Below are 21,359 nucleotides of genomic sequence, written 5' to 3'. Positions count from 1 at the left end.
GTCGTGCTACTAACCACTCAGCATTTAATATGCCATAATATGTTTAGCAAGTTTAAGCATAATGTTCTTCAGTCAATTAGTAAAACAATTAAATACAAATTTCAAGTCACCTTCATGAAATTTCACTGCCGCCCAGCTGGCGCTTAATTTTCCAGCAACCCATTTCAATTTTAGCGCCTTGCTCTGCGCAGCAACAACAAGAAACACAAGAAGAGCGAAAATGCACAGCTGGCAGCGTCGCTCTCGCACGCTCTCTCGTAATATTGTGGCAGTGCTCTCTCGCACTCTCGCGTCGTAATCGGCAGCAGCGGAAGAAATCGAAATCCAATTGGCATGTCGCCTGCAGGTTTAGTCCTGACTCGTACGCGTAGCTGAAAAGTCCTTAAATTGCCTTCTAAGAGTGCGCAAATAAAAATTATTTTTTTCAGTGTTTTGTCTCTCTGTGTATGTGCGTATCTATGTGTGTTGCGAGTGCATGTGTGTGTGTGTGTGTTGTGTGGAGCGCGCGCTGCAACAACAACAACAACAATAACAGCCAGCACGGTGTAAATTTACAAACTCAAGCTGAACAATAAAGCGCATGGTAAAAAGAAAAAAAAAAGAAGAAAAAGAAGAACACGCACACACACACAAACACTCCCGCCCTCAAAAGCAAAAGTAAAGATAAAGTTGAGCCAAGCAAAGACAAGGACAAAAGCTGTGATTCAAGCCAAAGACACAACAAGCAGGCGTAATGTCGATGGCCATGCTGCTGATGTTGTTGTTGTATTTGTTGTTTTTGTTGTTGTATTTTCGCCATTCGATCGAGTGACAGCATCCCAAGGCGCCGAAATAATATCATGAATGGGCCGACATGGCGTGCACACTGGGCCAAAGACAAAGAAACTGAACAAAGACAATGAGAAAGTCACTTCCATTTCCTTGCCAGCAAATGGTCAATCTTGAGCCACTGTGGGGCGCAGATTTTGTGTTATCCGTTTTGGTCGCTTCGTTTACCGCTAACTGCTTATGGTTCATTATTGCTATTGGTTAATTTATTTGTGCAGTTGGCAAGGCACCGTTTATTGCCCCGGCGTTCCAAGTCTCATTCGCAGTCTCAGAGTCAGTCTCAGTCTCAGTCTCAGCCTCAGTCGCTGCCGAAGTCGCAGTCGCAGTCTCTGAGTCAGCGCTTGTTCCTGCCGCCCCCAAATCGTCCGGTGTCATGCGGAGGGTTGTTTTTTTTTTTTTTCTTTTTGTGCTTTCGTTTCTCGTTTTTCTCATTTATTTATATTTTTCGCCACGTTGCGCCTTCAACTTCAACCACTTGCCGCTGTCGACGTCATCGCACGCGCCCTCCAATCCGACCCAGCTACAGGGGCTGCAGGGGCAGCCATACAACAACAAACCAAAACTTGGTGTCATTGGCACTCTCTCGTTTTTTTTTGCTTCTCTCCTTTATTTATTTTTTTTTATTTAAACTTTTGCTTCGACCTGGGCATCGCGTGCTCGACGAACATAAAGTTAAGCTAAAGAGTTTGGAAACGCATGGAAAATCAATTGATTAAAGGGAATCGCTAACGGAACACTTAGTGCTAGTCCCACAATTGGCATCAATCTGCAATGCAAACGAATTTGATAATTGCTAGGCTTCTAGTACGCAACGATTTGCATGACATGCACATGACTGAAATTGGTGCTCTTTGGCGTGGGCTTTGCAATAGCTGTCGCAACGAAAGCAAGCGAATAATCAAGAAAACATCAAATGCACAAATGAACTACTGAACTACTACTAATGATAACGCGTCATAATAAACAATAAACCATATATAGTTGCAAATGTATATGAGTCGCTAATGTTGCACCCACCACCGTTCACCGCACACCGCTAACGCAACCGCTTACCGCTCATCACCAACACCAACACCACTGTTACCACCACCACAACCACCACCACCATCACCACCATCACCAATACCAACCAACAACTAGCTAGCTAGCAATAAGAACCACCAAGCAAGCAAGCAAGCACGGCACTCAACTCTGGCTTGAGCCTCGCCTCGCCTCAACTCAACTTGAAGCAGTTGCAACGGAGACAGCGCGTTATTTGATGACGCTTCTCAAAATGTCTTCAACGTTTTCATTTGCAAAATGTGAGCGACTCTTTACAGTTATACCTAGTACATATCTAGATACATAGATACATACATGCATATGGGCATTTCCTGGATGTCACGCACGTGGCACTCACACGAGTTTATTGCGAAAAAAAAACACAGCGTCATGTTCTACATATTTTATACATTGGTTAAATTGTCTTGTATATAAACTGTTGGCTGCTCTAAAATCAAGCCAAGGAGGAGTTTTCAGTTCGTATTTATAGAAACGCTAAATTGAACTTTATTTTTTTATGGTTTCTTTATTTTACTTTATAAAATGAGCAGTGCTTACAAGAAAGTTTTAAGAACTTAATTAGTAATGAATTTAGGTGCGTCTAACTAGAAAGCGAAAGGTTGCTGGTTCTAATTATGTAGGTAGCTCTAAAATCAAGCTAAGGAGGTGTTTTCAGTTCTTTGTTATAAAAGAGCAAAATTGAAATTTATTTTCATTGATTCTTTCTTTTACTTAATGTTGTGAATAAAAAACCCCGGACCTCGAGCCAGCCAAACAGACAATTATTTCTTTTACTTTATAAAATGAGCAGGGCAACAAGGAGTTAAGAACTTAATAAGTAATAAATTAAGGAAAGTCGAACTAACAAGCGAGAGGTCGCTGGTTCTAATTATGTAGGTAACTCTAAAATCAAGCTAAAGAGGAGTTCTTAGCTCGTATTTATGAAAAAGCAAAATTGGATTTTATTTTTATGGTTTCCTTCTTTTACTTTATAAAATGCAGGGCAACAAGGTGTGAAGAACTTAATAAGTAATAAATTGATTGCAATAATTTAACTTATTTTAAAAATTGTGCAGCCTAAATTCCTCCTTTCATTCAAGTCGTTTCACTTAGAGTACTGTGATTCGTAAAGAATTTTCTAGTTTCATTTTAGTTTATAATTGAAAATCAATCAATTTGTGAAAATACGTTTGAGTATATTTTTTTTATTTTTTTTTATTCCATTCATGTTGGACTTGTCTGTGGAAATGCCCATCTGCGTAATCCTAGTTCTCGTTCTCGTTCTTGTTCTCGTTCTCACTATCAATAAATGCTGTTAACTACTAGCGTAGTGACCCATTCGCACACACCCTACTCCACGTAGCTACCCCCGAAACATTCACCCCGATAACGAATTTTGCTCCCAAAGTTGTTGGCCAACTAGTGGCATTATTTTGTGTCATATTCCAAGTTACATGTTTGCCACTTTAGTTAGTTGACTGACAAACAAAATTCTCGTTTTTTCAAATTTTGTTGAACAACATTTTGTTTTGCATACCTTTCCTGCAACAACAACAGCAACAATTGAGCTAACCACTTTTCATGTTCACTTGTTTTTTTTCTGTTTTTTTTTTTTTTTGTTGTTCCGCCCGCGCTCAAATTGTCTTCCTTGTATGCATTACGAACACTTCTTCAACTTGTTTATTCACTTCTTCCATTACAAAACTTTGGTCAACTGTTGGAAAATTGAAAATGCTTTGGCAATTATGCAAAGTCGAAGCCTTAAAAAATTGCTATAAGTTGGGCACAGTTATGCGATGGTATCTGTACAGAAATTTAACCACCTATTACCATATACCACCCGTACCATAATCTGTAGTCAAAAAGTTACTTTCAAAAGTCTCGAATTGGCTTAATATTGGCCTGTTTTGGGCGGCAACTTGTAAATAACTCTCAGCCCTGCTTGCACCCAACTACCGGCCGTTCCATAGAAACTCCTACAGCAAAGACAACACTAAAAGCATGCTCCCACCTTCCCTGGTACAGGCTTAACACCAAATCACATTCAAAATTACTTTGAGGTCGGAATATTCCGACTGCCTAATACTCGGTTCAAGATGTTAAAACAGCTGCAAATGGTTGGAATTTAACCTTCATTTAACTTTAAATGTAAAAGTAGAGTTTTATGCGTGAATCTATTTATCGAAATTCAGATAAAAATACATTTTCACAGTACTGAAAATATTGTCCTAACAAGTGTAACAAGTGGTGACCTTTTTTAGTATAAAACTAACTTATTTTAATGGCTCCAGATTCTTATATAGTGTCCAACTAATATACTTGTATAGCTATTTCAAAAAGCTCCGTGTCGACTTCAGTAGTTCGATGTTATAACTTGTTGCGAATTTTAACGTGTCAAGCAATGCAAATTGTTTGCATTAATGAAGGGCAAGCAAACAAACTTTTTGAACAGAGTATAAGATATTAATCTATTATATTCTTTATTAAATAATTGCGAATGCTTGCGTGTTGAACATCTTAATCCGAATCATAGTGAAAAGTTCTTTAAACATTTGCACAAAATTCAAATTCCAAATTGAATGTTAACAAGTACACTTTGCAATTTAGTCAACATTTCTATACTAGCTATTCTAAAACACATTCGCATTTGTTTCCATAGTTTCTACGTTCAATGCGTTCGCTCGTTCGTTCGTTCGTTATTTTAACCAGTTCAATTTTATTGTATAAAGAGCTTAAATAGCCAGAAGAGAACTTCACTAAGGCGCCAAGCAAAGACGAATATAAAATAAGAAACTGGGAAACCAATTATGAAAAAAACAAACAACAACAAACATATAAATTCCTAAAGTGTTTCTAATCACAAGTTCTTCAAATTCTCTCTTAAATAAACATAACACACAATACGCACACAAAAACAAAAACCAAATTTAACAATCATCCATTCAATAAACGCAGCCCAAAGTGCGCATTTGATTAAGACCAAAGCGTACGAGCTTTTAGCAGAAGGTAAGTAATAAGCCACTAATATCTATACTATCTATTCTCTTATATAATGCGTACTCATCCTGATGGATGAAACTATAATTTATCAATTAATAGCCATCTAGTCGAGCCGTAACAAGTGTCAGTAAACCATACCATATATGCATATACCAGCTGGCACTTCCAGGCCTCGCCCAGTACAAATTATTGTGACCCACGTGGTACATTTAAATCCATCCGAACTATCTTGATCTCCATATCTTAAGTTGTATTTCACTTGATGATGCGTAGGCGAAATCTTCTTTATCAATCAATCGTTTTCCAAATCATTTTCAAAGAGGTCTTTCTTAATGTTGTATATATCTACTATAATCTTTGAGATACAAATAATTATCGGTGCTGGAAATCGATATTTATCGATTGCGATATGATATGCGTCATATGCTGTACATGTTACGTCAGATTTCCTTGAATACTCAAAACACACATATTTCTAAAATGTGAATATCATTTTTTTTCATTAGCTGACATTTTGTTACAATGTTAAAGACTTAAATAAAATTGAAAAGGCATTCAAAAGTTTTGGCAATCAACTCGACAATTATGTGACATAAGAGTGGGCTTAGATCAGAGCTTAATTTCCAACAGATTGTTCCTATTAGATCTATGTGAAATCGTAAACCGAATTGAAAGGAATTCAGATGTATTAAGAGTAAATGTATGGTTCGTGATTCCTGAGTTTGATCGAAAAATCTTAAGAAACAGAAAAGTTTCCGAAATCAAAATGCATTTTTCGGCCGATTCTTTCTATTGAGCTATCTGAAATAATTGTCTGATGTAGAAAGGATTTTACTCATATATATAAAGCATAATGAAGCTCTTAAGTGCCAAGTAAAGTTCTTGAAAAAGTAAAATATTTCGTAAGAGAACAGAGCATGGGCTCAGCTTAATATGGAATAAATATGGATAAATATAGATATCCTTAGATGTTTAGATAAGGTTTCCCCTTTCGTAGGGGAATTCTGGTTATTCCCAGACATTCCGAATTAGTTCAACTGCCGAGTGAATGAATGAGTGAATGTTTTTCACTGTCACCACTATTTGATCACTACACAAAACTAAGATTATTCCATTTGTGCCTTTTCCTCTTCTACAGCGTCATGATTCAGCCAAATGTAAAGTTTTTTTTTATTGCTCTTTGTTGGTCACAATTTCGAAGGCAGACGGCGATTTAGCTCTAAAATATTGGTTATTAGCATAGCAGATGGTTGGCATGGGACGCGAAGGGTGGGGGCAGGCGTTTAGCTAAAAGCGGGAAGGGTTGGGGGTTTAGGGGTAGGGATGTTGAATTGCTGACAAAGCAGCAATCGCCTTTTGTTGCCTACTTTTTGGGGTCAGGGACTTGTTTTGTCAGCTAGCTAGACACAGAGAGCACACAGAGGCAAAGAGCCAGCGAGTGGGGAAGAGAGAGAAATTAAGTTGGAGAGTGCGAAAGAGACAGTGCCATATACATCCATTTATCGCTGGCTACCCACAATTTTTGTTACTCATCGCACCACACAGACCCCGCACCCCGCACCCTGCCCCAGTCTGTGACGTCGCCGACTGGGCTGCATCTTTTGTGTTGTGATTCATCGCCAAATGCATATTGGCCGCTTTGGCCACAGCAACAGCAACTGCATCAGCCAGATAAGTGCCACCACAGGACCATGCTCTCCTCCCTCCACACCCCGGGCATGCCCTATCATGGCCCACATGGAGCAATCCTCAAACCAAACGTTGGCGTTGGCGTCCTCGTCATCATCGACTTTGCCACTGGCTGTGGCTGCTTTAGTTGTGGCTTTTGTTGCAGTGCCTGCAGATTGCGCCTAATTTGCCGCTAAGCGAACTGTATTTACAGATGCTCTCTCTTTCTCTGTCTCTCTCGCTCTCTCTCTCTCTCTCTCTCTTTCTCTCTCTCATTTTCTCTATTCTCTGCTGCTCACGCGACTTGTTCCTAATAAGTTTTTGAAGCCACAAAAATTGAGCGAGTCCGCACTTAAGCAGGATACGTTTGGCAAAATTCGTTGTCCAAATAGTCAGAGTGACACATTTTTTCATTAATTGTTTAAATTAATTGTCATGCTGATTATGACATATTATGCTCAGCCCCTATCAAACTATCATATTTCAAAATTAAAATTGCATGCCATTGATATTATTTAAACCCGCTCGTATAAACCTATTTCAGCTTCAAAATGCTTGGAATCGCTAGCATTTAAGATAATCCATCTAACACAAATTACAGCGAAAGCCTTTTTCTGAATCTTAATTACGGGCTTTCCACCTAGTTGCCAACCATAGAGTTGTATTACCGAATATTTAACTTGACCAAGTATTTGCAATCAAAGTCATGGATCTTTAAATATGGTCATGTTAAAATGACGTATTCTACAAATTGGGGAAGCATCTAAAAATATAACTAACTGATGGACTGCGTAAATGGCTGGATGGGGGTTAAATGAGTGAATTGCTAACAGATTGACTGACTGAGGGATTGAATGGGTGAATGACTGACAGATTGAGTGACTAGTTGACTGGCACAGGAATTGATTACGTGAATAGCTGACAGATTGACTGACTAATTGAATGACTGACTCATTGGCTGAATGACTGACTGATTAAATGACATACTGGTTGACTGACTGAATCTGACTGAATTATTGACTGAATGAATGGCTCACAGACGGATTGATTGACTGACTGAAGGATTAATTGGGTGAATCGCTGACAGATTGACTGCCTGATTGACTGACTGGCTGACTCAATTGCTGACTAGCTGTAAGAGGGATTGAATGGTTAAATGGCTGACTGATTGACTGACTGATTTATTAACTGACTGACTCATTTGGTGACTAAGTAACTAAATAGACTGAATGAATGACTGACTGATTGATTGATTGACTCACTGACTAAATGGCTGACTGACTCAATGATTGACTGACTGACTGAGTAACTGAATGGCTGAATGGCTTATTAATGACTGCGTTTAATATGCATACGAATGTCTGCTGTTACCTGTCTCGCTCTTTGATGGTTGGCAGTCCCCTTAGGAGGCTAAGACATCACTTTAGATAAAATTAATTTCCATTAACTGTTCACAATAACAACTAATGCATAGTGGGCGAACGTGTCTGTGTTTGAGGGATTTATAACACAAATATAAGCGATTCATGTCTGATACTTCAATAGGCTGACACCATGCAAAGTGAGTTGAGGCCTGACGTGAACTGTTGGTGTCCATTTAACCGAGTCCGAATCGTTTGCCTTAGACTTAACCCGTCGTCCAACACCCCCTGCCCCAACCCTGTACAGCACACTATTTGATGTATCCTGTGCGCCTCCTCCAGGTAGGCTCGGCGCACGAGCTTATGTGTTTTGTTTGGACGGCGCGTGTGAAAACCGGATATTGTCATATTGCTCGACGCATTTGTGTGCTGCCAAACGTTGCGCATACGCCGCGTGTTGCGGACACACACGTTACCATAGTGCATGTGCGTGTCTGTGTGTGTGTGTGTGTGTGTGTGAGTATGTCTGTGTGTGAGTTTCTTTTTGTGTATGTACTTAACTAATATGCTACGTACGTCGCTTTGGCACGTTGCAATTGTTGTTTGGCGCATGTTTTTTTTCCCTGTTTTGTTTCTTTTTCTGGTTGTTCCTACAACTTTCGTATTGTGTTTCCTTTTTTACCATCCGCTGCAATAAATGTTTGTTGTGGGCAAATAGAAAAGTGTTGGCAAAGGGGAAATAAACGAGAAAGAAAAAACCCCACGACAGACAGACGCTCTTAATGCCCTGCCACAACAGACAATTATTGTATACGCATGGAAGGTTTTATTGCATTTTAGCATTTAAGTCAAATGCTGTATAAAAATAATCGCGACATAAATTGACACAAAGTGGGCGTGTGCACATGCATGTGACATTGAAGGTGAATTGAATCGTGAATGAGCAGCGAATCGATGTGACAGCAGGAATAACATTCATTGACGCATTCTCTAAGCCTAAGATGCCAAGCTTATGTGTCAATGGAGGTGTTTAGCTGGAAATGGAGCTAAAGCTAGGCATGAGCTGATGTTAGCTACTTAGGATAACTGCTAGCAGATTATTTAAACTAGACAATTTTAATTATAGCGACTTTTTTCAAAACTATCCAGTTTATCGCCCTCTCTGCTACCGAAAATTATATATTTATTTTATTTTATTTTTTTGACATTTCAATTGCAGTAGTTAGCTGTTCAACTAGGTAAACAAATTAATTATAATCTATTATGACAGACCTCATACCAACATTTCCTTCTGGTTCGATTGACCAACTAGTAGGTTCTCAGTTATTGGCTTGTTAATACAAATATAGGCAATTATTTGAGACCTTCATGGATTTTTTCATTTATTTGTCATTTATTGATTAATTAATGTGCCACCATGTATGGTAATACTCCGGCTCTTGTCATCCGTGCCACCTGTTCGGCCCTTCCTCTTACTTTCCCTACAGTTTCTGCTGCTGGGGTCGTGAAAAAACAAGTAAATTACCTAAGCCGGCAGCTGGCGATCAAAGCACAATGCAATATTTCGTTAATATGTCCAAATAGGTTATTCAAAACGGAAAATATTCTTGATCTACTACTATACAGTAGTATACCATACCAGAGCTACAGTACTAAACATTGAGCTTTGAGGTCTTGTAAGCTCTGAGATATGCTTTAACCTTATCAAAATATCGATTCTTATCGATTGCATCGAAACAACATTTTAACAAACATTTTAAGCAAACTTGATCTGCGATATTAATTAAGAAAATAAAAGGATAATTCTGTAACTTGGATGAGAAATTAAAAATATATCGATTTTTGTCAAAGCTTGAAAGAGAGTTTTTCCTTAGACTTTGGCTAATAGAAACAAAATCTAAAATGCAGATCAAGAACTTTAGAACTCTTTAACATGATTCAAAAATGATTACTGACCCATCAAACTATTTATTTGTTGTATTGACAAGAACAGTTATTATTGATGACATCGAGAGATAAAACTTACCGAACCTATCGATAGGTGACTGATATTGTTGTCAATAGTATCGATATTGGCATTAATATTGTAGATATTGAGCTATCGTTACAATCGATAAAGTTTTTTGAGCCAACAAATGCATATTTATAATACCGATAAGGTCTTTAATATAGAAATATCTGTACCTTTTGGGTCTTTGTTTTGTAGCTTGCATTGTTAGCTTGTCGTAATGCCGAGTAAAATCGTCTGAAATTGCCAATTTAATAAAAAAAAAAAAAACTGCGGCCGCTTAAGCCGCATGTGTCGCACACCTGCAGTTGTATGTGTGTGTGTGTGACAGGCAGGTGAATTTATGTTGCACACGCTATGCGAAACATGCCACTGCATTTGGCCATAAAAACGTGTGCCCCACGCTCGGCCAAAGCTTAACAAATAGCAATCCAAAAAAAGAATACAACAAAAAAACAAGAACAACAACTACAAATGAGGAGCAGCCGCCCAAGGCTCAGGCTGGCAACATCCTCAGCATTCTGGCAGCAATGTCGCCTGGCTGCTCACAAAAGTTTCTCAGCCAAGCGCAACGAATATTATTTATTTGCTGTGGCCTTAGCTACGTAGCCGTAGCCGTAGCCGAGGCTGGGACTTGCTACCTGTATACGCTGGCCTTTATGTAAGCCCACCTTTTCTTTCGCCCATGCCCGCTCACTCGACGGCGCACAACAGTGTTGCCAGTTTTTGGTTGCAATTTTGGCCATTTGGTTGCCCATTTTTGGCCATTTCGTTTGGCGGCGCTCGTTCGCCGTGCAACGCATATAAAACGCTTAAATTCGCAGACCCAGCCCCAAATAGCTCGCTCTGTCTCTCTCTGATTCTCACTCACTCTTTCTCCGTCTGTCTCTGTCCCGCAAATTTGTGTCCAAGCCGACAAAAAAAAAGTAAGTGTGATTTAGTTTGGAGTGCACGATTTAGAGATATCCTGACCGCAGCGTTTTTCTCCACTTCGCTGCGGGACGGGGAGGGGTTATCAAGGAAGTGAAATATCCAGGAAATTATTATAATATACGAGAGCATGAGTATGTAGCCAATTTGGTGAATTCAATACTTATAAGCTCCGAGATATGCTCTAAGAACAGAATTTCGATATCGATTGTTATCGATTGCATAGTAAAGAAGCAAGTAATCGATTATTTGAAGAACATTTTATCTGCGCGGTGACTAGGAGGATCTACTCTAGCTCTTATAATCCCAGAGCTCGACGAGTTTTTAGAGACGGACATGGCTGAGCAAGAATATATACTATATACTTCATGAGACTGGGAATGTTCCCCTCTGCCTGTTACATACATTTGCATGAAATTGATATACCCTTTACTTGTTTTCCATGGGTTCAGTGTATAATAAAGGTTTTTGGAAGATGCTTTTGTGCTACTTTACAGCTTCCGAAATTAGACACAGAAATTGCGAGAGGTAGTTGCGGAAATTGGCAAAGCCCACATATCATTTGCACATGATTGCCACCGCCACCGTGTGGCAGATGCAGGGGCAAGGCAGGCGTGGAGGCAAGAGTGTGAGTGGCAATATCTGATAATTGAAATTAATATGCGCGTGAAAATCAGTGAATTTCCCGCAACAAGCTCATAAAAATGCCAATGAAACATTATTTCATAAAATTAATAAATGCACGAGAGATATGCAAAAAATGTTTACACAGTTAAGAGGAAGGGGGCAACCAATACAATAATGTCAATATTTAATTTTATCTCTTGCATTGAATGGAATTTTTTGGTTAAAAAAAAAAAAAAGCTGGAATTATTTAAACACATCTGTCAGCACATGAACGTAAACGAATCTACCCGTCAGCTTATATAAAACCACAGCTATCTACGGTTTGCCGAATGAATTGCCATGCAGGTAAATAAAAGCCCTGAGCTCCAACTGTGTATTGTTGAATTAAACATATTCGACGTAGCGCATTTTAAAAACAATTAGAATTCCAAGGCAACAATTGGATAAACGTGGGCTTTTGTTGAAATGTTGCCAACATTTAGAGAGCAGAATATCGATTCTTGATTTATTTCCAGAGCTTAAATTAGGTTTGAGTTGGGCGGGTCGGGAAGGTACATAAACGAAAATCCATCCAAAATCAAGAAATGGGAGATTTAGCAAAAAAACGATAAACTCACTCGTCGTGCGCTGTACTATAATATTTATTTCATTATTTTGTTTTCAGAGATTTTCCTTAAGAGATTTTCCATTTTTATTGCGATATTCTTCACAAATTATAAAAAATTGCTGCCAAACGTTAAACGCTTGACCGAATCAGCGTGGGGCTGTTGATATACATATTATATATTATGGCTATATCTTAGTCAGATTCAGATTTAATAACAAAATCTATTAATTTACATACTAAATGCCAAAAGCCCACTCAAATGGGTCTCTTTTAGGCAAAGGCTATACTACATATAGAGGCACACATGCACACTCGCACACACACACACATGCACACCTCATTGATTTCTGGGAATGGCCTCGACTCGTCAATTGACTGGCAACCAAGTAAGGAGCTGAAACGACTTGAGGCCTCCTTTTGTCCTGTTTAGGGTCCTTGGTGACCTGCCTGTCCGGGCGACTGGCTTGGCCGCACGTACAAATTACTCTCATTTAAGGCCATTGTTGTTGTTGTTGTTGTTGTTGTTGTTGCTGCTGTTGCTGTTACTTTCGTCCTTTGTTTTCGTCAATGCGCTCAAGGATATCAAATTTTTAACCACGCGTCACACATGACAGCACAAAGTGAACATTGAGCGCGCACTGCGGCAGCAGCAGGGGCTGGTGGTGCAATTGGTGGTTGAAGGCGTGCCACCGCATTTGAAATAGTCAGGTGGATACTGGTCCGGAGCATTGCTTGAACTTGCTTTATTGCTTTTGCCTTCTGCTGACTCACTTGGCTCTCTTGAAAGCGAAACCGGATTGCTGTCGTCTTGGCAGGAGGCAGGTGGCAGGTGGCAGTGTGGCAGTGTGGCAGGTGGCATGTGTCAGGTGGCAGCAGCCACCAGACTGGTCGTCTCCTGGATTTTTAGTATTTGCAGCAGGAAGTTGGCTGCGACATGCCTTCAATGCACAAAGCCACATATGATTTTCGCGCAGCGTGTGGCCCACCTTTATGATCTTGATGCGGCTGCTGATGAAGCTGCTTGCCACAACTCACAGCTGCTTGCGAAGTCACAAGCAGCAGCTCAAGCAACAACTCTTTGATGAAACTATGAAACTTATCTAAGGACACGTGAGAGCTTAAAGATATTACCAATCTGATTTTCACGTTGTAATCAAATTAAAGAAATGCTGAGCGCAACAACCAACTAAAGACCTGTCATTGAAGTATGCTCCAGAAAGTATGCTTTATATCGGAAATACACACAAAAAGCTCCTTGCAAGGACACTCTGTCTTAGTCCTTCGTATCTGAAGCTCAAGATCTAAAGGTGACCGAATCGAAAGTGCTCGACTGATTGATACCCTGAACCCAATGCAAAGCTGCTGCTACGTGCACTTTACCTTCCTTCTATACACACATTCACATAAACACACGCACACACACACACACACACGCGCGCGCGGGCGAGCATTGCTTACTGCGTAGTTTACGCTGCGGCCGTGCTTCTTCTTCCCCAGCCACGCGCTATTTGAATTGCGTTCTTGATTAACTTTAGAGCTTATTGTCCGAGGCTTATGAAATTTCCAAGGCATAAATGCGGCACCCGGATGTGTGTAAATACCAAAGCCCAAGGCCATAACTCCACAAATTGAATTTTTACGATTTTGTGGCGAACGAGGAAAGGTATTTAAAAGTGAAATATTCTGAATCTGTGTATGTTTAATACTACAGACTAAGTTTAAAATCTCTAGCTTTATAAGCTTAAAGCACGGTTGGAAATGGGGCAAGTTATCGATAATAATAATCGATAATAAACTTGATCTGCGCGTGCCATACGACAACCTCTCCTATATCCAACATCTAAACTCACTTTTATTTGATCCAGGGCGACTCTTAAATTAGTTTATAGCTTGTTTGAAAATGTCAGATTTCCTATTTGGCCTTTTATTTTTGACTTCTTATACCCATTGATGAATGTTGCCGAATAGTGCAGGCAAGTTCCGGTTCATCACAGTCTCTGTTAATATTGTGATTGTTTAAGCTGTGATATCGAAGATTTCAACTATCATTTATCAATAGTCTCGATAGTTTTGCAGCACTCACTCATCAGAAAACTCAATTTATGGCAAGGATTTGCAAAATATATTTCGTAATAGAAAAAAAAAGTAAATATGCACTTTAATTAAGCATTATTTCCTAGGATATCTTGTAGTCGAGCATGCTGGGCATTTTAAATTTGCAGTTTTTTTAAACAAACGTTTGTACAGCAATTTGAGTTTAGGCCCATTTTCCCAGTCCTTGCAGATGCCAATATTGCATATAACAACACATATTTGTGCGCTATCCCCTTTTTATTCTGTTGTTGTTCTTCTTCTTGTTCTTGTTGTTGCTTTTGTTGCTGCTGCTGCTGTTGTTGTCCTGCCATTGTCCTGTCCAGTTGGCGGCTTCTGTGGCTTCTGTTCTGTTTGCCTTTGAGCCGCTGCCGACGAAAGTTTAACCCTTTTTTGCAGTACGAGGATGTGGGTGTGTGTGTGTGTGTTGGTTTTTTGTTTGCCTAATGTTTAGTTCTCACTTTCACGCAATGTTTTCATTAGAATAACCCACCGCACCCCACCCCTAACACAAATAAAAAACAACAAACGATAACAACAACAAAAGGTAAACAGAATCCTACGGCAGAAATAAAGAAAAAGTCAAGAGCGCTGAAATAAAAAGCAGCCGCACAACGCAGACACACACAACACACACCAAACACACACATACACACACACACACACACACAGAAATTACTTAGTGAAAAAAGAGTAATGGTGTTTGCCAGGGGGGTTGGGGGATTGGGGGATGCAGCTGGAGGGGCTGGCTTGTACGGGGCTTGACTTTCGGTCGCTTATGTTTTCATTTCTTGCCCGGCTGCTGCGGACCAACTTTAGCTGGGCCTATAGAAAATGCCCAGGAGTGCCACGCCTACACAACTCCCTCGTAAGCCGAGATAACAGCCCATCCTCTGCGGGCCCCTTTCTCACGGCTGTCGCTTGGCGCCTCTGTTTGTTGTTGTTTATTTCTCTTTGGCACATTTTAGAAACAATAAAGGAAAACTTTGAGCGCTTTATGGGGTCTGGCCTGCCCTGGCCTGGCCTAGGCCAGGATTTTGTGTCCTGTGCGCCTCCTGTTTCTGTATTTCCCGTCAGCTATCTTCATTTGCGCAGCATTGGCGCCTGCGTCGCAGCCAGCGTCAATGCCAGCTGCAAGCTGGCCATAAAAAAGCCGAATTACGTGAAACGGCTCAAAACAAAAAGCCAAAGTTGCTCACCCAGCCACACCCCGCAAGGCAAACGCCAAGGTCTCCGTCTCCGTCTCCGCCTCCGACTGTGTCATTTAAATTATGAAAAGTCGCTGCTGTTGTCGCCATTTTAAAAAAAAGGACGTCCTGCTGCCGCCATTTAATGAGCTGCGCCTGTCAATTTCCCTTTAATATTTATGCGTTTCCATTTCCTTTACATTTGTACAAATCAGCATTGACATAGTCTAGTAAACCCCAATCGAATCGCTTGTGCTTAGTAATAGTCGATTGGTTCCACATGTAAATAAATGTTCGACTGTCTGTCTGTCCGACTGTCCGTATGTATGAACGCGTCGATCTTATAACTTTTAAGACCTAAAGACTTAAAATATTTAAACTTAGATCTTCCTAGTGCCCGCGCAGTACGAGTTTGTTTACGATAATCAATAACTTACCCCGTTTTTAAGCAATCAAAAATAAATCATTATAAGAATCCTGTTATTTTTTTTTTTAGAAAATCTCTTTGATTTTACGAGCTAGCGTCACCTAATTTGACATGTAGCTTATAGAATATAGTAGCTATCGCCACCTCCGCCTCCGATCAAATAAATAAACCAGTTTGAACTACTCACCAATTTAAGCTACAATTTTAATTCTAATGTGTTTTTGAGAATTTTAGAATATTCTATAGCACAATAAGATATACTACTGATAATTTCATCAAGATCGAATAAGAAGCACAGAAGTTATTATAGATAGAAAACGTGTGGTTATATTAGCAGGCCACGTGGCTGCAAGCGCAAGAATTTCTGTATTCATGTGCACACATGCACATACATACACACAAATAGAAGTGTAATTGCGATTGTATCCTAAACCGTGCTAAGTGTATGTGCTGCTGTTTTAATTTTGTTTTTTTTTTGGTATGGCTGTAAAGTATGAGGCGGTGGCAAGGTTGAATGGAGTTGCCAGTTCGAGTCCCCGGTTTTTTAAAAATATTTTTAATGCTCGGTAGCAGATGGTTTAGGGTATTTCCTATTCGGGCACTCCCGACTAGAACATTCTGACCTGTAATTTATTACTATTTCTTTTTTCTTCGTAAATAATAACAAATTAAATAAGGTGAATTTAATATTATAATTGAATTCGAGCCGGCAGCTTCTCGCTTGTAAGTGCGGCGCTTAGTCACCTAAGCCTCGCAGGGTTATGTGTCACGTGATTCACATTAATGCTGACCTCTGTTTTCTTCCACTTGCAGGTCGAATTTATTAAAACCCCGTCTTTGAGGACTCTTTCGATCGAAAGGGAAGTCTTATTGTTTAGATTGTGCGTTAATCAGCAAACACTCAATCAGTCAGTCAGACAATTAGTTGAGAAAAACTCTTTTATATACTCATTTTGCAAGTTCATTACAGGGTAACTTTGCCTGGTATATGCTCTCCTTGTGAATGCTGATTTGGTGTAAATGCTCTCTGGTCTGAATTCGATTTAATATTTCGTTTGAAATGTTATGATACAAAGCTAGAATACTTAGATAGAGAATACAAATGAGTTAGAGCAAGTTTTCTTGTGCTACAGTCGCTTTCACTCGCTTTCATTTAGTTTGTTGAGTTTAGTCAATAAGGAAACCGCCGAATGGCTGAGTTTAGCTTGAAATTTGCCAGCTTCTTGTGGCATTTGCCTGGCAGTTGGCAGTTGGCAGTTTGGCTCTGACATTGTGGTTTTTAAATTGCTTATGTGCTGTCTCTGTCATCATCATCGCCAGTGCGCCTTATTGACAAAACCGTAACCACAGCGTCAAGCTTAATAACCAAGACAAGGACGGCAAATGCTAAGCAGACATTCCCCAAGCTGTTTGCCCCGTTCCTTCCGTCCCTTCTGTGCCTCTCCGTGTCCATTGTTATCATTTGTTCGGCAATGATGAGCTGCAACTGACAAATCAAATGGTCCAGCACCAGCCCAGCTAACCGCATATGCCCTTTCCCTGTAACTGCCTTGAGACCACAAAGTGTTCTCCCCGAAAACTCATTAGAAAGCTGCAAACACTAGATGGCGCTTGCACAAGGATTTCAATACCTGAATTCAAAAATTCAGAAACTTAAACTCTTTTGTTTATATTATCTATATATATGTATGTACTAAGATTTATTTGTAAATAATCAAAACCATTATTTATCAAGAAAGATAGAAATGCATATTATTAGGGGGTTAATATAGATACTTGATAATATATATCGCCCGAAAATACACTTATGAAAAGCAAAGCAAAACAAGTAAGAGATTGCAGGCCAAAAGACATTTTCTTTCGTGTTTCTTAACCGATCTTGATGCAATTTTCAGTAGTATATCTTATAATACCATAAAATATTTGTGTATTCTCAAAATGACAATTGCATTTAAATTGTGGCTTAATTAGGTAGACAATACAAGTTGGTTTACTAACATGATTTATAGCTTTTAGGTGGTAGCGGGGTGGTGGGTATAGCTATAAAATGAAAGATACTTCATATATATATACTATTCTAGAAGTTACATGTCAAGTTTGGTGACTCTAGCCGTTATTATTTACCAAAATTGCGCAAAACAGGATTTCGATATCGATTTTTATCGATAACTTGGAAACGGGGAAAGTTATCGAATATCGGAAACTCGATCTGCGCGGGGACTAGGAGGACCTACAGCTTAAATTTCAAGTCTCTAGCTCTTATAGGTTCTGAGAGCCTTGCGTTCATACATACGGACGGACGGACAGACAGACGGACATGGCTAGATCGACTCGGCTATTGATGCTGATCAAGAATATATATACCTTATAGGGTCGGAGATGCTTCCTTCTGCCTGTTACATACATTTGCACAAATACATAATACCCCTTTTACCCATTTTCAATGGGTTCAGGGTATATAAATGAACTCAGCATTAAACTTCAACAAACATCTTGAAATGTTGTCTTCTTGTCAGCTCTTACGAATTTCCTTGTTCCTGAACCCATTGGAAAGTTAAATGGTTTTCGTCAAATGTATGAGGCCCCTTCGATCTTATAGAGTATATATTTATACACCTGATCGGCATAATCAGTCCAGTCGATCTATAAACTTTAAACTATGTTCCATTTTTTACTACATCTATATTGAGAAGCTTTACTTCACCCTGTTTCTATTAAATACTCTCTTAAATGTATTATACGCAATTTACATGCATTTTAGGTTAGTCCAGATCCTTCCGGTCAACCTCTCAGATGGAAATAGCCGTAGCATGTCCTTAATAACCGCAACACCCTAGGCAATAATCAGTCTGACCAGCATATACGGTGTCTACTTCAGTGGACAGGATATGATTGATATGCCAAAGGAAATTTACAGATGCAGCTTATAGGGAGACTCTGTGTGTGTTTGTGAGCTGCAGCTAAACGTGCGAATCTGTGTCAGTGGACCTTGGGCTGGTGGTCAGCTCTGAGGACGAGGGAACTCAAATTTAATTGCATTGCCCAGGCATATTTTTGGCATATTTGAAATGTGCTGTCTGAAACATTGATAAGTGAGTCGGCACGGGTGGCAAATTCCACAACGAATTCCAATTTTGAGCTGCAGGCCCCTCTTTCTCCCCGCCCCCGCCCTCCCCTGCCCGACACGCACTTGTTTACGTTCACTCAATTTGTCCACTTTTTCCCATTTTCCCATGTGTTTAATTGTTCAAGTGGGCCACGCAGCGAAAAAGGATAATGATAAGAGACTCAATTTCAAAATTGGAAAATATCAGCTGCACAGTGGAATGCAGAAGGCCAAAGAGTGAAGCGGACAAATAAATGTTCAAATAATCGAATGGCGACGTAGCCTGCCCTGCGGCATGCCCATCAAATGCAAACATTTCTGCCAAAACTCTGGTTGACCCTCACTGGCAAGCGGTCCATCTCGAGCCAACATTTTTGTTGTTTAAAATTTTGCGTTTGTGCAGCTTTTCGTTAATTTGCAGCTTCCCATCGAAAACGTAAATGAAATACGTTTTGTGCATACGAATTGTAGGCTAGAAATGAAATATGTGTCCTTGATTGGCTGCTCATTCTATGATTAGCACGTATTCAATAGCCGTAATATGAGCCTCCTTAAACACGCTCCTTAAACACGCTAATTATTTTGATTAATGGGCAGAGAATCATTTAATTAATTATGTGTTGCTTTTCCCACCCATCAGTCAATAATATGCAGAGCCTGTGTGAACCGCAATTAGGTGTATTTCATTTCTATCCTCGCACACTGCAACACACTTGGTTAAAGTGCGGCTACTAAGAACAATGTGAGCAAAAAATAGTCGAAATGCTGAGTGATATTTTATAAATCTATAAAAATAAGACGGCTTATCCTGACAGTCAATGAGACTAACTGTCTGACTGACTAACTGACTGAAATGTGAAAAATTGGTGGAAAACGCTTGACTTTATCGTCTACTCAGCTCCATAGAACTTTATCAATGAATCTTTTGTGTTTTTCATCCGTTTTGCTTTAAACACATTTTTCAGGATTTATGAAAAAGTCATTAAGCCAGTGCAAAAAATCTGTACGAGATAAATAAATTATGCCACGGCCGAAAAAATGGATGGAAAACTCTGTATTTGAAGTATAAAACTTTGCCCGGGCAAAGTGCGGCTAATAGCCTCTAGTATTATTATAATTGATTTCACAATGACCATATTATATCTTAAAATAGCTCTTTTATTTGATTTCATTGAAGTTAGATTGATAAAAGATGATTATTTAATTCGTAGGCTGACTTTTCCAATCGATTAATTTATTGAAAATTGTTGGCTTTAGAGATTTAGCGCAAATTGAATTAATGCGATTATAAATAATTATTTGACTACAAATACGTATAGACATTTTGACAGCTTTTTGGCTTCGCAATTTGCTTTTAAGCTGCAAATGCATGATTAAATCATGTTTGGCATTATTGATGCCACAGTGAAAAATGCAATATAAAATGAAATAAACATAATTCCACTCCCTCTTCAATAATTGGAATTTGATTGAATGAAGCGCAATTGCTGCAGAGGCAATGCTTATTACATTCAAGTGTTACACCGAAAAAAAAAAATACAACGATAGTATTACGATGCCAAAATGTGAATTCTTTATACTTTTACAAAAGTTATTATTGAACTTCGCCTGGTCTCTGCAAATGCCAAATCTCAAGTGTATATTAATATTAAAGTCGGTTACAATCAAATAATATCAGAAATACATGTAATTATAGACGAGATTTGTTCATTTTGTACTTAATTTTTGGCAAACATTTATTTAACATTTCAAATACGATACGTACTTAAGGCTCGGCTTAAATCAAGATAAATACATATTTGATATAGATAACTATCTCAGAATTTTGGGATTAAGCTACAACTATATATTGTAAATAAAAGTAAGATTAGTTTTGTTTTGGAATTAATCTTATATCGTTTTATTTATAATAAAGTTATAATAGGTACTTCCGGGTATTTTTTGACCTTCCTCAGGCCAAGCCTTTTATTTTTGTTGTTGTAATGCTAACATCAGAGATTTTTTCTTTTCCGCAGAGGTTGTTGCACGTCCTCAGTGACTTTGTCCGTTAAACTTTGAAAAATTAGTTGTTACGTTATTTGGATAAAAGGCGTAATAATTTCATATAAGATCGATAGCTATGGATTATCCACACATGTATTTACTTATATCTTATGTAGAGCATTAAAAATAACTCTGAAGTCGAACAGACATAACTTGAAGCTTCATTCACACAGCCTTTGAGCATTTCCACCCAGTTAAGTGGATTTGCCGAAACGTGTGCAACACGTCATATGTGAATATTTACAGGGATTAAAAAAAATGAGTTTAAAGAAAAGTCAGACAGTCATTCAGTCAAATCAGCCATGATGCACAGTTTGAGATACATAGGTTGTGAATTCAAACTTGAATTTTGTTCAGTGTACGCATGTACAAGCACCCTGCAAGTCCTTGCGCGCGTATGTGTACCGCATTGCGTACTGTTCAATGTTTATCAGT

The 21,359-nt window shown here is 39.1% G+C and overlaps 1 long non-coding RNA gene across 2 annotated transcripts in view; it reads left to right on the top strand.

The window, feature by feature from the left end:
- Positions 1–21,359, top strand: part of LOC135440646 (uncharacterized) — a 36,822-nt gene that overhangs the window by 1,178 nt on the left and 14,285 nt on the right. Inside the window, exons 2-3 of one of the 2 annotated variants that reach the window (XR_010438328.1) lie at positions 1,634–2,129; positions 4,825–4,875. This is a non-coding gene — a long non-coding RNA (uncharacterized LOC135440646). Of the gene's footprint in view, positions 1–1,451; positions 2,130–4,824; positions 4,876–21,359 lie in introns of those variants that run through there. The other variant, XR_010438327.1, reaches the window with a different exon arrangement.

This window comes from Drosophila montana, unplaced genomic scaffold, assembly GCF_035044405.1.
Source record: "Drosophila montana isolate Dmon_TW-CO22-7 unplaced genomic scaffold, ASM3504440v1 contig_1624_1, whole genome shotgun sequence".
Taxonomy (NCBI): domain Eukaryota; kingdom Metazoa; phylum Arthropoda; class Insecta; order Diptera; family Drosophilidae; genus Drosophila; species Drosophila montana.
Note: the sequence above shows the minus strand (reverse complement) of the source record. Positions and strands in the feature narration are given on the sequence as shown.